At 38.0% G+C, this 15289-nt stretch overlaps 1 pseudogene; it reads left to right on the top strand.

Annotated features, from left to right (window-relative positions):
• Positions 1 to 4324: 4324 nt before the first annotated feature.
• On the top strand, positions 4325 to 15044 carry LOC119785631 (annotated as a pseudogene).
• The last annotated feature ends 245 nt before the right edge of the window (positions 15045 to 15289 follow it).

The following is a 15289-nucleotide window of genomic DNA, read 5'->3' as shown; positions in this document are numbered from 1 at the left end:
TCAGGGAACCAGTTCTAAAGATTCCCATAAGCCTCAACACAAGAAACACAAGCAACTGTTGTTAGGATACTTTAGGAGACTAACATTTTACGACAGCTGATAAAGATAGGTAAAACCTTCTGATAAAGATCAGGTAAAAGCCAATTACAGCTTTGTTTTGACCCCACAGTGAATGATCTATGTCCTTCCAATCCTTTTTTTTTAAATGCTGTTTCAAGCTCAAAAGGGCATGCTGTCATCCACAGGACTCCACTTGATTAATTAACTCCAAACAAAGTTAAGCCACAAAATCCAAAAGAGAAATGTATAAAGAAATGTATACAGAAGGTTTATCTGCAATAAAATGTAGGATATCATATAAAGAATAAAATAAAAGTAGCTTTAACAATAGTGCAATAAAGGGTCCACAATTAAGCATAAGCAATTGTTTTTTATTCACTCAGATATATTCAATTCGATTCATTTAGTTATATAGCACCAATTCCCAACACATTTCATATCAAGGCACTTTACAGAGACAATACTCTCAGATTGGTTAGGAAAACTAGTTGAATGCATCAAGTCATGAATTGCAAGACATGCTCTTTTTGGATGAGCCTGTGGCAATGACCTTCGCTTGCATTTTTTCATTGACTTGTCAGCAATCCCTCACACCAGGCATGCATACAGCGGCAGTGGAGAGGAAAATTAACTTTTAACAGGAAGAAACCTCCAGCAGAACTAGGCTTACTTTGAGCACCCAACTGCCGAGGCCGACTGTGGTTAAAGGAGACAGAAGCAGACATACAAATGAAACACAGATACAAAAGATAAATGTTACCTAGCTCTACAGGGACCCCGTTTGGGTAAGGGCTGTAAGTTTAAATGTTTGATTCTAAATATATATTTCCTTGATTCATTATTATTAATTTTGCATTGCTTTGTCACACTCCCTATCACCCTTTTAGTATTTTTGTAAATTTCTGTTCTTTGTCAAAGTACTGTTTTATAGCCCATAAATAAGTTGTCACTGAGTAAGAAGATTTAAGTCCAGATTCACACTGTGACTTGATAGGTTCTATAAACATCCTCTTATGAAACAAGAAGTTCTACTCTGTGAAACATGGAGTTAAGGTGAATTCTTTGCCTCTTAAAATGGAACTAATTTTGATATAATGACATAACTGATAATTGATTAGATCACAATATTGGGTGAATTATATCTTACCCTGTCTTGGTCACATCTAACAGGCTTAGCAAGAAATGTTGGCTGTCATTCACCAATGAAGTTAGTAAAACGCGGAATGGAAAGGTTTTGCGTGTGTCTATGCCGACATCTAGTGGTCATGTTAGGATGTTGTATGTATAATGCTGACTAACTTATTCTCTAATGAAGAGGAATTTCTTAAAATTCTAAAAAGGCTCCTCCAGATCTATATTGTAGATGGCATACTAAGGCTAAGTGAAGTATGTCATATAGCTTTAACAATCTATGTAACCAATTTATCTCTCACTGTTATCATATTGGCGCCTGTGTGAAAGGTGAATATAGGCTCAAAGGGAGTGTTTAAAAATCTTTTATTTAGCTTTTTTTCAGGTATAGATCATTATACAGCAGCAGAAAGTGAATATTTAAACTTTTCTCATATTTTTGTAAATTTAGTTTACATACTTAAAGTGATTTTACATGCTTTGTTCATAAATGATTGTTTCAGTACAGTTTCTAAGAGAGTCTTACACTTTGATTCTTGTGCAAATTATGATGATATATTTCACTCACAAGGCAATAAAAGGAGCATGTAAACGGATATCATGGAATTCTAAAAATCTTTTCTTGGCAAAAAAAAGAAAAAAAAACTCTTTGAAGTTTAGTTTATTTATAGCTTGGCAATTCATAGTTAATCCTGGGCACATTTCATGACAATGAGCTCCAGTTATATCCTAGTTCATTTTATCCAGTCAGGTCTAGACCCTGTCAAAAACAAACAAATTAGGCCTAAATCAAAATTACAAATAAAATTGAAATTTAAAGAATAATTCAATACTAACTGGTAAATGTTATTAATAAAATAAAGCAAAACTATTCTTGTTATTTTGTTGACTTTACTGCAATCCATCACGCTGAGCAGGTACATAACTAATGAAACCAGCAGGGGTAAAGAGAAAAGGACAGCAACTGAAGAGATAATCATCCAGCTATCTGTATGGCAACACAGTTATCAGCATGTGCATTTTGCAGCAAGAGTGTCCTGGGTTTGACCACTGATCCCTATTTATTCACTGGATTGCTGATAGGCCGAAAAAACTGAAGTTACCTGGTGCCATCTTGGTACTCCCCACTCTCACGGAGTCACGCCATAAATGTCTGTAATGTCATGTAATTACCATAACTATGTAATCAGAACATGTATACTACATATACATAATCAATTCAGCACTTTTGACACATCATCATGTAGTGTGTGTGTGTGTGTGTGTGTGTGGGGATGTGTGTGCGTGTGTGTGTAATATTCTTACTATCTGACTACATCATTATTATGCTCAATTAACACACTTATTTTGTTGAGATGGATTTGTACAATATGTTATATTACATAATTTATAGGCTTCATGGACTTCATACTGAATATGCAATGTGATATGCCTTTTTTTTTTAACCATAAATTACAGTAATCTACTGAGGCTTTGAAACAGCAAGTCTGTGTCAAAGCATTACATGTATTTACTAAATTAGTAAGTTTATTAATTTATGAATAATTTATTTATAAATTTATTATTTTGAAAGTCTTAGGTCCCCCTGAAAGTGAGAACAACATAGTTTTTCGATGCTGTAGCAAAATAATTGTTTACATTCTAAACGATCTAACTAAGCGGTTTGTGACTTCACAGCACTGTGTACTACCAACGGCCTATCAGCAATTCAGTAAATAAATAGAGATCAATGGGTTTAACTCCTGTCCTGAGGTCTTTTACTGGGTAGTGGCAGCCTAGTGGTTAGGGCATAGAGCTTGCAGTCCTGAGGGTCTGAGTTTAAGCCCCACTCCCACAGAATGCCACTCTGGGTCTCTGAGCAAGACCGTGAACCCCACACTGCTTCAATCAATAAAGTTCAATTATTATTTTTTATATGCAATTCATATGTTCTCCAACTGCATGTGTTGGTTCTCATTGGGTACCGGCTTCCTAACCTGAATAAGCCAGCTTGATACTACATAGTTCAGTTTGAACTCTACACAGTATCAATCTGGTAAGGCACTGAGGGAAGTTGTTCGAAAAAGGGAGAAGGAACATTTATTACAATCCTTCGCTGATTGGGTAATCAACTTAGGTGCACATGTTGAGCCGCGGCAGCAGTAACAGCTGCAACATTATCACATTCTTGATTAGTTTCACAAGTATCAGAGTTAACTGATAAATCAAACTCTTAACAAATACGGTCAGAAGGAACACAAAAACATCTTTCCCATCCACAAAGGCCTGTCCTGTCTTTTTCTCCTTAAATCCTGTCTTTTTCTCCTTAAAATAAAAAGAAATTGAGAATATTTCAGCTAAAACCAGCCCAGCTTCAGCGTTCTGCCTTTGGTTGACGCAATGGTCCGAAGAATTTCTGTATCGAGGCTAAGGCATCTGTTGGCTTTTGGCAAGATATATGGGAGTTTGTGAATTCACAAAACTCACAACAATTCATCTTGCTTGCAAGGTTAGTGGCTTAATCCTGTAGTTCAAAATATGCATGTGAAGTTAACTGGTCTCTCTAAACTGTCCTGAGGATTGAGCATGTGTGTGTGCGACACAGTATGGGTATGGGCAATGGATGGACAATGCGCTTTGCATGGTTAAAATAACAAAGACATGACACTGAAAAAATGAAAAGACTCTATTTTAAAGGTTCTCTTTATTACAAAGGAGTACTTTCTATGGAACGCGAATAGACTGAATCTTTGGGAACTTGAAAGTAGAAGGTGGCCAAAAAACACATTTAACACTGTTATAGCAACACTGTAGATTGTCACAAATATAACATTCTGCAGGAATTTTTATTTACGAGGTCCCCCTATATTCATAAATTCCAACATAGATTTTTAAACAAAATCAAAAAGCACTGCCCCATTCCAAAAAAAAAAGAGGAAAAAAAATTACCCTTCCAATCAAAATGGCTTGGTGAAACTTCCAAATATGCTTTTTATTAAATTAAAAGGTCTAACATTTCGTCCATCCATCAGGGAGGTCTCCAGATATGTGTCCAAATATGACATTCACTTTCCTGTTTATTGCTTTGCAGATTCAGATATTGCACACAATTTAAGAGAAGAGAGATTCAAATAAGTGACTTAATACAAACCAAATGGCAGTCTCACAAGTGAGCTTCAAAATTCTCCCCTGCCTCTGCTGCCTTTTTGATTAGATGTTGCAGATCAAAGTTGAAGGTCTTTGATGACAGAGGGGTTGCTTTCAAAGCTTCGGCCCTTCATAAAGCAGACAAACGTGGCCAGGTGGATCTCCTTAGTTCAGGTCCATTGGGTGGAAGTTACACAGGCATGGAGCCCACGGGTTTGTTCTTGGCTATGGGGCCAGATACTCTGCACAGTAAATTCCTGAAGAAGGACGTCCCAAAGGCTGGTTTATAAGTCCAATGCTGATGGTTTTAGAGGCCGTCAGTGGAGAGACTGATGAACTAACATCTGAAAACAATGAGAGAGGATACCTGATGTAGGGGATGAAGAAAATACCTATGGAGGTGGAGAAAACAAGAGGGGTTCTCTTAGTACCACCAGGTTAGCTTCACAGTGGTTCTGCATTGGAGAGAGATAGCTACATTGTTTTTATGAAACTGATGTTTTGCACTTTTTTTCCTTTAGGAGATAGGTCATTTCCTGGAAAGATGGATAGAGCCAGCCTGTTGGCAGGAAAAGGTTTAATATTTCTGGCACTAGCATTCTGTCGTTACAAGGATTTGCCAAATAACCCTCAAAACTTGGATCTGGAGTACTTTGATGAGGCTCTATCTAATATACCTGATGAGTCGAGCAGAGGTTAGTATCAAACATCAAACAAGTTTATCCTGTCCATGCATTGCTTTCTGTACTAATTTACTAAAGAATATTTTGCTGAAAATAATGGTCATTTGATGGCATCTTTATTATCTTAGTGGTTGAAAATTGATTGCAAACTTTGATTTTCTAAAAATACAGTTTTAGGATTGACTTAAGTTAGTGTATGGACAAATATTCTGTCACCTTTTTCATGAAAAAAATATTTTCTTCAATTTCCTTTGAGTAAAATTTACAAGGATTCTAAGTGTATTTTATTTATTGTTTAAGAGATAAATTCCAGATTATGTGTTGTTCACTTTATGATTTTTCAGATCTTCAAGTTGCACAAACATAATTTGAAATAGTTATAAAACAAACACATTTAGGAACTGTTTCTCTAAACTTTCCTAATGCTTTTCTGGCTGGACCATTTTGTTGTTAGTCTTTTTTAGTAGGAACATGCAATAACCCAAAGGGTCTTCTTTGGTGTTACTCTAATGAGCTCTAGTTATTTAGACTTGAACTTGAGGTTTATTTAGAATTAGAACATCAAATATATAAATGCACCTCTGACAAGCCTGCTAAATTCAATTAAATTCAGTTTATACATATAGCATCAATTTGCAACATATGTCATGTCAATGCACTTAACAGAGACAATTCAATCAGATCAAGCAGCCAGATTGGTTCAAAGTTTTCGATCTAAGGAAAACAAGCTGATTGGATCGACTCAATGCCTCGAAAGCAATCCCTCACACCAAGCATGCTTGTAGTGACAGTGGAGAGGAAAACACTGACACAGGAAATACGCATTGTGTACAGCGGATGTAGATTTGACCAATCAGAGGCCTCCTATCTGCGGCAATGTCTGCAGTCACCAACAATTTTGGAGAGGTGCACCAGAGTGTCTGGGGAAGGGGTGGGGCCATATTTGCATTAACTACGACACCCTAACCAGCGACACCCTAACCAGCGACACTCTAACCAGCCTTAACTGTCAATCAGCTCCACATTCCTGGAAACACACAACCATGAAGGTGAGCTCCGTACCAGCCCCAGTGTCAGAGGATGAGGAGAGCACATACTGTTACTCACAGTCAAAGAAACAGAACTACACTGAAAAACAGGCCAAGCTCCAACATCTATAAACAAAAGTGTTGATGGCAGCAACACAGCTGATATTTCTTTTCAGGATGGTGTCACAACAAAACAGGAACAGACCAGATGAAGCTACTATGATGATAAAAAGCAGAGAGAGCATAACTTTAGAAACTGAACTAACAAATACTGCAGAATGGAAGGATAGAGATAGAATCAAGTGTAATGATGAAAAGGGGACCCTGTGTCCTCCAGCATTCTGAGCCCATAACAGCATTACTATAGGGATGACCTGAGCCACTCTAATTATAAGCTTTATCAAAAATGAAAGTTTTAAGCCTATAGACAGGGTGTCTGCCTCACGGACTAAAACTGGTAGTTGGTTCCACAGGAGAGGAGCCTGATAACTAATTTCTTGGAATCACTAGTAAACTTGAAGATTGAGAGCAGACTGCTCTGTTGGGAACATATTCATGTGTTTGGGATCATTGTTCTATTGGCACCAAACACATAGAGAAAGGCCAACGACGTGCCCATAGGCAGAGAGAGAAGAGGGTTGGAAAGAGTCTAGAATTGAGAGTGGAGACTTTGAATGTTGAGACATGCCAGGAAAAACTAATAAAGCAGCTAACATGACTGAACCAAGTGGAAAAGTAGAAGGGCTGGAAGCTCTTGAGCAGCATTCCCGCTTTTCTGCCCTTGTGTAGATTGAAAAATAAGTTGTATTGGAGTTATCTTGAGGGAGGAGTTTGTCAGGAATGTTCTGGAGGTAGAAAAGAGTGTTGGATAGTATTATGAGTCTGATGCTATTGAAGTTAAAATCTTCAATTTTGATTATTCCGACAGACAGGGTTTGAGTTTGAGCAGAATGAGAAATTCTGGAGGGAATTAGATGAAGTGATGCAAGACATACCCAGAGGTGAGAGAGTAGTGAGTGATGCTGATTTCAGTGGACACTTGTAAGCTGACACAGAGGTGATGAGGAAGCAATAGGCAGGCTGGGTAATTTAGAACAAGAATGCCGAAGGTCAGATGGTGGAGCACTTGATATGAGAACGGAAATGGCTGTAGTGAAAATTTTGTTCCAAGGGGGGCAGGAACACATGGTAGCTTAGAATAACACAGAGGAGGATTACATTTTGAGTAGACAATGTGACCTGAAGAAATCTGTCAAATGCAAAACAGTGGTTGGTGAGAATGTTGCCAGACAGTGCAGTAGGGTAGAGTGACTCTGATGGTGAGGAAGATCAATGGATAGAGCAGTGGACAAAGAGGTGGAAACAGATACATTGCCTAGATGATATATGTTGATACTAAATCTGTAGTTTTTTTTTTCATTGTATTGGCATCAGCTGATCCATGCAAGCATTTGCCGATTTATTAGTGCATCCAGCAGCCATGCCTTGAGATCAAGTGTAGCATGAGCAAAGCTAAACTAAGAGTATAGTATGACTAGTATGAAAGGTTGGACTGTAAGGAGAAAGAAAGGGATTTATACAGGTAAATGAGGCAGAGGGACAGATATTTGCTTAGTTAGGATGATAAAAGATTAAGATAGAAATGTACTGACAGGTGCAACAAATGTGATAGGAAGTTGGAAGGAGTACTTTAAAGACTTGATGAATGAGGGAAATACAAGAGAAGCAAGAGCGGAAGCAGTGGCCACTGTAGATCAGGAAGTAGCAAAGATAAAGAGACAGGTCATGTGGGATGTTTTTGAGATAAGGCCAGAGAGAAGAGACTGAGATGAGAGACTGAGATGACGATGATGAGGATTAAGAGTAAGTACATTGGGAGACAGATTTTAAGGCTGAAACTACGAGACAGGAGACCTGAAGGAACACCAAAGAGGAGATTTATGGATAAAGTTGAAGTTAAGAAGAAGACAGATGATTTACTTTGGCGACTCCTAACAGAGAAAAGCAAAAAGTAGATCCAAAGGAAAAATCTGATCATTTTTACAATGCACCTCCTCCATTGTTCCAATGCAACTGTTCTACTGTAAGTAAGTAAGTAAGTAAACTTTATTTGTATAGCACTTTTCACAGACAAAGTCACAAAGTGCTTCACATAATAACATAAAAACAACACAAGTAAAAACAGATAAAATGCAATAAAAGCTATAATAAATAAGGGAATAAAACAATACACTATGTGCTTTGGAAGGCTAGTGAAAACAGGTGTGTTTTTAGCTGCTTTTTAAAGATATCCACCGAGTCCAGAGAGCGCAGGGACAGGGGGAGTTCATTCCAAAGACGGGGTGCCAACGCTTTAAAGGACCGGTCTCCTCTGGTTTTAAAACGGGTCCGAGGAACCTCAACCCCTTGAACCCTACGGACCCACCGGCGGGTCCAGCTGCTATGTGACCTGGTAATCTTACCAAACCCCCAGTATTGATGTAAAAAACATATTTGGCACAGTTTGGTGACATTTATGGATAAATGTGCCAAAATGGCCTCTCCGCCTAAGAAATTTCTCACTAATACCATTCTAAAATAAATATGATTCCTCTGATTGAGTCCTAATTTGGTATATTTTTACACAACATTTAGATTTGAAAGTCTGTACTACTTTTTTGTGCTATAAATAATATTTTGGTAGTGTTTTGCAATGTTTATTTCAAAGAAAATTTTGGCGAGGTTAAAAAAATGCAAAATATTTTGTATTTTGTCCCTAATATTTCAGGCAGGGTCAAAGCTACAATGGTGCTGACACCAGAAAACCATTCTATGACATCTTACCTTTACAGACGTACCAAAAGTTTCTTCTTAAATCTAATAGCTTTGAGGCTATAAGTTATTTACTTTTGTGTGTTTTTGTCGGGCAGAAATTTATTTATACCCCCTTAGGGTGTAAGAGGATAAGCAGGTTTTGACCTGAAGACCTTAGGCTACGGACCGACGTATACGGCTGGATCAGACCTGTCATGTAGCCAGGCGCCTGTCCATGAAGGGCCATGAAGGTAAGGACCAGGATTTTAAAATTTATCCTGGAAGCAACAGGAAGCCAATGTAGGGACTGTTAGCCCCACGGAATGATGTTACCACTACCACCATGCATAACGATTGGATCATTGTTCTAAGGTTTCAGGACCTTACATTCTGATAAAAGAGACATTTTTTTCATCAATCTGACCATGAAATATTTCCGTGCAAGACATTTGGCTTGACTTTCTGGAATAATGTGAATTTTATTGGTGCTTTTAGGTGTACTCACACCTAATGGGAAATCTGAGAAAATGTTGCTAGTTTTTTCTGCTTTTACTTCCCCCTGAAATTTGCCTAGCCAGAGAAAGTATTCCAGAGGGTAGGCAAATTCGCCTGCTAGCCAAAAGTCTCCTGTTATGGAATCTGCTGGTCATCATGGCAGACATGGATTTATGGAGCAGCTGAAAGTGCTTTTTTTAATGTTATTTTTTACTTTTGAAAGCCGAACAAAACAGTTGTTCTTCTTGGGTTCACTGGATTCCCAGAGAGGGAACCAGTATGGGGAATACCAATTCAATTCAGTTTATTTATATAGAGCCAATGTCAGAGTTTGGTTGTGGCTTGAGGACCCAAATGCAGAGGCAGGGAGGCAGAGGTGAGTTTCTTATGGATTTAATTAAAGGTAAACAGACAGCTGAGGCAGGAATCCAAAAATCAAATATGAAAAAAGTCAAACAAACCACTAACCATGGAGACATCAGGGGGAAACAATCACGACGAGGAAAACACAGTGAGACAGAGTTGGAAGAAGTCAGACAAGAAACCAGCACTGAGGAACTGCACAAGGAGTGTATTTATGGGAGACTGAACAAAGAGAGGACTCACGAGCAGAGTGGGAGCAGGTGTGAACAGAGCAGACTGGAAAGGAGCTAGGGAAAAAAGAGAACACAAGAGGGCAGCAGAGGGCAACAAATAAAAACCTGAAAACTGAAATATAAACAGAAAACACAACAAGATAAGAATTAAACCAATAAAACTAGAAAACATGGAGCAAAGTAAAACTGAATACTCAAAAAAAAAAACATAACAGAACCAATATTGTGACAGCCAATTCACAACACATGTCATTTCAAGGCACTTTACAGTTCACCGGATCATACAGTCAAATTGCTGTAGCCACCTCGAGTGGCTATGTCACTTTTAGAGTTACTTCCACCTATCCATGAGCCAGTTTAACAGAGAGAAGGTGAGATAGCAATCTGGAGCTCCTTCTATGGCTAAATTAAAACAGTTTTTTTAAAAGTCCCACTTCATCCTTTGTCCACGTTACTTTCTCTATCTACAATTTTGATTGAATAAAAGCTTGTTTTTGCTGCCTTGTTCACCACATCTACTCCCTGACTGGATTAAGGGATGCAAATGTTAACAAGTGTCCTGATTTTTCAACTCTGCTAAGTTTGCTTAGATTTATTTGCATACATGCCAGAGATTACATTTCGCTGAATTCACCAGGATTGTGCTATTCAGCTCGCTAAACTTTGCCTCGATCAGCTGTGCTCCAGAGTTGCCGTTCTACATAGAGATAACAATGGAATCCTTTGCTCCAGCTGCTTAGTTTGCATTTAGTGTGAACACACCTTTAGATTAAAACCACCTAGCTGTGAACATTACTTTGAAACTTAATGGGAACTTGCTAAGATTGAGTTTATTGTTTGGTTATCTGAATGCTCAAGCCTGAGTCTTCTTGATAATTTATTGTTTACAGTAAAACAGGACTGAAGGCCTAGAAACCAAAAGTAAGTTGGTTTATTACTAATAGTTTTTTTTTTTGTTATACCCAAATATTGTGTGATTGTTGCGCAATTTATGAGCTAATACACCCACATGTTAGCGAGAGGAACTATTACACTATTACAACAATACAGTTCAAGAAACCCACAAAAAACCCAAAACACTTTGATGATTACAAGAGATTTTATTTTATTTTATTTTCCATCTTTAATGATTTGGCATGGTTTTCTTTAGCTAATGTAACATAGCTGTCATGGTTGGTTTTAGGAATTTTTCCCGCAAGGCACATACGCATAAGGTTTTATCCAGTTTTGTTACCAAAACACAAGTATTTTTGAAATTCTAGACAACCAACGTATTATCTAAGTATCAACAATTTGAAATTATACTTGCCTAGAACCTTTTCATATTGTATCACATCAAAAACCTCCTTCCTGGAGGAATTCTGAAAATATGACAAACATTCACATGACGTACTCTGTTATCTATTGTTCTGTAAACTGTTCTGCAATGCAGAAATGTCTCCTCCCCTTCTTCTTGTACTTTCCTCAAACCCAAGAGGAATGTTTCATGCTCCTGTTAAAAGGGTGAACTAAAAGCAACAACTGCAGAGTGCAAAAGGATCCTTTCAGAAGGTTTGACATTCTCCATAAGCACAGAACGAGCTGTCTTTAAATATCCTGTTAATGCCTTCATATGAAGGTCCATTCAGACGCTAATTGTTTACCACTAGCATATAAGCTTAAAAGAACAACACAGCTGAGAGATGAATGAGTGATTTCTACTTGTAGGATTTCATAAAACTCCAAAGGTTTAAAAGACTTATGGTAGATTTTAATTAGATTCTGTTTTTACTTGCAATAGAGAGATTCTCAAACTGGTATGAATCTGTGAACATTTGTTTTCCATTTGATTGGTTTCTATGTACAGGTGCTGGTCATAAAATTAGAATATCATGAAAAAGTAGATTGATTTCAGTAATTCCATTTAAAAAGTGAAACTTGTATATTATATTCATACATTACATACAAACTCATATATTTCAGATGTTTATTTTGTTTAATTTTGATGATTACAAATGACAACAAATGAAAATCTCAAATTCATCATATCAGAAAATTAGAATATTACTGAAGACCAATAAAAACAAAGGATTTATAGAAATGTTGGCCAACTGAAAAGTATGAACATGAAAAGTATGAGCATGTACAGCACTCAGTATTTAGTTGGGCCTCCTTTGGCCTGTATTACTGCAGCAATGCGGCGTGGCATGGAGTCGATCAGTCTGTGGCACTGCTCAGGTGTTATGATAGCACAGGTTGCTCTAATAGTGGCTTTTAGCTCTTCTGAATTGTTGGGTCTGGTGTATTGCATCTTCTTCTTCACAATACCCCATAGATTTTCTATGGGGTTAAGGTCAGGAGAGTTTGCTGGCCAATTAAGAACAGGGATACCATGGTCCTTCAACCAGGTACTGGTAGCTTTGGCACTGTGTGCAGGTGCCAAGTCCTGTTGGAAAATGAAATCTGCATCTCCAAAAAGTTGGTCAGCTGCAGGAAGCATGAAGTGCTCTAAAACGTCCTGGTATGTGGCTGCGTTGACCCTGGACCTCAGAAAACACAATGGACCAACACCAGCAGATGACATGGCACCCCAAACCATCACTGACTGTGGAAACTTTACACTGGACTTCAAGCAACGTGGATGAAGTGCCTCTCTTCTTTTCCTCCAGATTCTGGGACCTTGATTTCCAAAGGAAATGCAAAATTTACTTTCATCAGAGAACATGACTTTGGACCACTCACCAGCAGTCCAGTCCTGTTTCTCTTTAGCCCAGGCAAGACGCTTCTGACGCTGTCTGTGGTTCAAGAGTGGCTTGACACAAGGAATGCGACAGCAGAAACCCATGTCTTTCATACGTCTGTGTGTGGTGGTTCTTGAAGCACTCACTCCAGCTGCAGTCCACTCTTTGTGAATCTCCCCCACATTTTTGAATGGGTTTTGTTTCACAATCCTCTCCAGGGTGCGGTTATCTCTCTTGCTTGTACACTTTTTTCGACCACATCTTTTCCTTCCCTTCGCCTCTCTATTAATGTGCTTGGACACTGAGCTCTGTGAACAGCCAGCCTCTTTAGCGATGACCTTTTGTGTCTTGCCCTCCTTGTGCAAGGTGTCGATGGTCGTCTTTTGGACAACTGTCAAGTCAGCAGTCTTCCCCATGATTGTGTAGCCTATAGAACTAGACTGAAAGACCATTTAAAGGCTTTTGCAGGTGGTTTGAGTTAATTAGCTGATTAGAGTGTGGCACCAGGGGCCATCAATTTTGAACCTTTTCACAATATTCTAATTTTCTGATATGATGAATTTGAGATTTTCATTTGTTGTCATTTGTAATCATCAAAATTAAACAAAATAAACATCTGAAATATATGAGTTTGTATGTAATGTATGAATATAATATACAAGTTTCACTTTTTAAATGGAATTACTGAAATCAATCTACTTTTTCATGATATTCTAATTTTATGACCAGCACCTGTATATTTGACACATTCAAATGAGTGATCTGAATGCTTTGCTTAAATCACCTTAAAATGGTGCAATTTGAGGTTACTATTATAAATATCTAAAGATCTTTTTCTGACTATTTCTGAATTTTCTTTCTCCCTTCCTTCATTGTTGACTTTATGGCTACAGAGAGCAATGCAGGGGAATAAAAAACAAAATATGGAAAAAAGAAATATTTGTTATCTTTCATTTTTATACGTAAAATTTGAATTTATTAGATTTATTACACATAGACTATAATATTTCAATTCTTTATTTCTTGTCATTGTGATAACTACCCATTACAGGTAATGAAAACCCAAATTCCTTGTGTCTATATGTTTCTAAAGTATTTTAGTCACACCTTAAACAAATATCTGCTGCTTTATGTCAGACCCAGACATGTGGGTACCCTCTAGTGTTGTACACAATATAAGCATCACAGCCGGCTTGCAAATTTGAAGTTGGCACCTAAATTAAATTTCTAAATCAGCTATAAATCAAACTTAGCTTGTTTTTGTGAACACAAAATCATCAGAAGTGAGTTATATTATTAACTATATCACTAGAAAATGCATTAAATATTCATTTTAAACAATTCTAACGGTTGAATGAGTTTCCCAACCTTTTTTTCTGACTTGTTTACACCTTTGGGCATCCACTCTCATTCATAATTGATGACTGCCCAAAAGTGGAAAGTACAATAACTGATTATAGAGTAATAATTATTTATTAGGTGATAGCTTCAGCGGTATTGAGATACTGTAGGTTCCCAGTTTTCATCTGCTAAATGTTTTTTTCCCCCACAACAAATAATAAAAAAAATTCTCTAATTTTTACAGACGAATTTAACAGTTTTTCTTGAGTTCTAAATCAAAATTTCAAGAAAATTATACTTTAAATTTAAATTAAGTCAAAAATATGTAAAATTCCTAAATCATAAATGAATATTGACCTCATAAGAAATAGAATTTTTATTGAACCTAATTGAAAAGAAATTTCACTTCATGCAGCTCTCTTAATATGTCATGATCTGGCCTGTTTGCTCTCCCTTAATTAGTCATTCCTTTCACCTGTGGTTTTCCCTCCCTGCCTCAATTATAATTTATTCCTCTCACCTGTTTCTATTGGGATCTGGAGGTCTGTCCACTTTCTCCACCAGAGGGCGTACTAGATCTCCTGGAGCCGGAGCTGATTGCACCACCTGTCGCTCGTCTGCTCATCAGGAGATCAGTATTTAAGGAGGCAGAGGAAGTCTCTCCAGTGCCAGAGTGTTTGCCAGTTACGGTTAGCAAGCCTGAGCCAACCTGCCTGTCTGAATCTCTGACTCCCTGAAAGCCTGAACCTGATCTGAAGTCTCCTTTCTGCTTCCCAGGTTGAACCTGCCTGAAACCAGAAACCCTGAAGAGTTTCTCTGTTGTAAATCTGCCTGTCTGATCTCTCAAGAACCCTGGAGAAACCTTCCTGTCAAAGACCTGCCTGCCCGCTCTCAGAAGAATCTGGAAGGGAAACTCTATTTTGTGATCTGCAAACACTCAAACCAAGCTCTGCCTCCGCCAAGCCGTCAGGCAGCCGACAGCCTCTGGACCCTCAAGGTTCCCCCCCTCAGCCGCTAAGCTCTAACTCCAGAACAGGTACTGTCCTGCTCACTCACATCCTCCACTCGTGACCAGTCCTGGATCTGATTAACCCCTGGATCTGTTTATTCCTTGTACAGAAATATTTCAATAAACCTTTGAACTTTTCTCCTGCTTCAGTGTGTTCTGCATGTGGGTTAGGAACCTTAAGCCAAACATGACAGTTTCCTCCTGGTTATATTCAGTTCAATAAATGTTAATAAATGTTTTGAATTTTCCTACTGACTGTCTCTCCTTGAATACTGGGTCCTTCTGCCCTTGGTTCATGACATAATAT

This window comes from Cyprinodon tularosa, unplaced genomic scaffold, assembly GCF_016077235.1.
Source record: "Cyprinodon tularosa strain WSP-4 unplaced genomic scaffold, ASM1607723v1 ctg253, whole genome shotgun sequence".
NCBI classification, from domain to species: Eukaryota; Metazoa; Chordata; class Actinopteri; order Cyprinodontiformes; family Cyprinodontidae; genus Cyprinodon; species Cyprinodon tularosa.
Note: the sequence above shows the minus strand (reverse complement) of the source record. Positions and strands in the feature narration are given on the sequence as shown.